The 2,056-nt window shown below is 40.8% G+C and overlaps 1 long non-coding RNA gene across 1 annotated transcript; it reads left to right on the top strand.

Moving 5' to 3' along the window:
* Window positions 1-453: 453 nt before the first annotated feature.
* LOC108412928 lies at window positions 454-1,480 on the top strand. The gene is made up of 2 exons (XR_001856712.2): window positions 454-548; window positions 724-1,480. It is a non-coding gene; the product is annotated as an uncharacterized LOC108412928 (long non-coding RNA).
* The last annotated feature ends 576 nt before the right edge of the window (window positions 1,481-2,056 follow it).

The following is a 2,056-nucleotide window of genomic DNA, read 5'->3' as shown; positions in this document are numbered from 1 at the left end:
TATAGCATGTATGAGGCATTTTCCATATTTTGAGTGCTAAGTGGCTTCAAAATCAGAGAACCCGGTGCAGCGTGAGGGAGAATGTGCACAGGACTAACATAGATTTGCCGTCATAGAGTAAACCAGCTCAGTTCCTAATATGGACATGACATAGACTAAAGAATGATGTGCAACTTCAAAGGTCTGAGGTGTTACTTAACCAAACACTGTTTTTTGACCATGCAATGTAGATGCTAATTGGTGGGATATTAGTGTCCATTGCTTGTCAGCTACAACAGCCTGGAAACTCCAGTTCAAAACAAAAGAAATAGACTTAGACGCCAAACATGGCTGAAAGGCTGTGTTATTAAATGTGGCAAGATTGTGCCAATTAGATTTTTGGCCAGTCTGTTGGTTTTATTTTTTTTTCAGCCAAGCCTTTATGTATGTGAAATGTGTTTGTGTTTCACACTGGCCGGCCTGATTGCAAGGTAGCCATGGAAACACCTCCTAATGGCGCGGCGCTGAAGATGGACTGGCACTTGTCTCTGTGAAAATTCCATCAGCAGGTCGGGTTCACATCTATTCCGGTCAGGTCACGTGTGCGTGTGCACATCTTTCCTTTGAATTTTTGCATGTTATTTCATGGCTGTATGCTCTTTCTTTAAATCGTATAGGATGTGTGTGTGTGTGTGTGTGTGTGTGTGTGTGTGTGTGGTAATTAATTTCTCTCCTACTTCAAAGGGCTGAAGACAGGCCTGCTTGTCCATGGATATCCCAGAGGTGCTGCCGGAGGAGGGTCAGAGCAGCATTCAGACACACACCCTCACACTAGTTTCTTGCAAATGAGCACCACTGAAAGTTCATGTGGAGAATATATTTTATACAATGAACATTTTTGTTCTAAAAGCTTGGATCTAAACACTTGCTTTCAGCAATGTTGCACAGGTGTTAAAACCCTTTTATCATCTTCTCACATTTCAAACCACCTAGGGCATTAAAGTGCAACATGCCTTAAATCACAGAGTCATGTTTTTGTAGTCTGAAACACTTTTTCATATCTGTATATAGACATGCTCTCTGTAAATGCTTTGTTATTTAAAGGTCTGGCCTAGTTAATGTGGCAATAGCATATTAATAACTCTTTAACATTGTTAGTTTCACCCTTCAAACTATCTGCAGCCCAGCTGTTTGCTCACAGCAATGTTTTTGGGAGTACTATTAATAAATCAACGAGCAGCAAACCAACAAAAGCAAAAGCAACGTGAAAAGCTCCAGTTGCCCTCGAGAGTCTGCAATGTAGCAAGAATCCATGAGCTGTATGACTAAGAGTAAGAGGCTGCAACTGTAGAGGAGTTGAAGCCATTTACTATATACTGTACTCTTGCACTCTATGGAAAACAAGGGATTTTTCTGTTCAGGCTCATGTGAATATGCAAACACACAATGCAAATTGGTAAAAGTCTGACCTCTGCCAGAAAATAAAAGCTTGAAAACCCTGCTACCATTGTCTGAATCAGGCAGAGAAGAAGTTTTTTCTAGCATTTCACACCATTTGAATTATGTTTTAAGTTTATTATTATTATTTTGGTTACATTCTTTCAACTCTAACTTTATAATTAAGGCCCAATTCCATTTCAGCCCTTGCCCCTAACACTTAGCCCTACACCTCCGTTTTGTGCATTCACATCTAGGGGTGGGGTTGTCCTGATTCTTGTTGAGATGGAGGGGTAGGGTGAAGTGTTCGGGCTACATGGCAGAATGTAGAATGTACAACAGAATGCTATGGGAATCATTGGCAGGATAGCTGCACAAGTGACCAAAGAGACATGTAAATGTAAATATTTCTCTGTTAAAAAGCCGCTGTATTGTAAGAGAACCATTGTAATGGCATTTATGGTCATTTCCTTCATAACACACATCAAAATCACTAGTAATACGCTGATGTCTCGGTCACTACCTAGAGAAATTTCCCGTTCTACCTTAAATGGTGCAGCAGTTACGTTCTGGTACCTGAGGCTGCTGCACCAGTTAAGGTGGAACGGGAAAATTCGATCATGAAGCTGGTGATTAGAAA

This window comes from Pygocentrus nattereri, chromosome 5, assembly GCF_015220715.1.
Source record: "Pygocentrus nattereri isolate fPygNat1 chromosome 5, fPygNat1.pri, whole genome shotgun sequence".
Lineage (NCBI taxonomy): Eukaryota > Metazoa > Chordata > Actinopteri > Characiformes > Serrasalmidae > Pygocentrus > Pygocentrus nattereri.
Note: the sequence above shows the minus strand (reverse complement) of the source record. Positions and strands in the feature narration are given on the sequence as shown.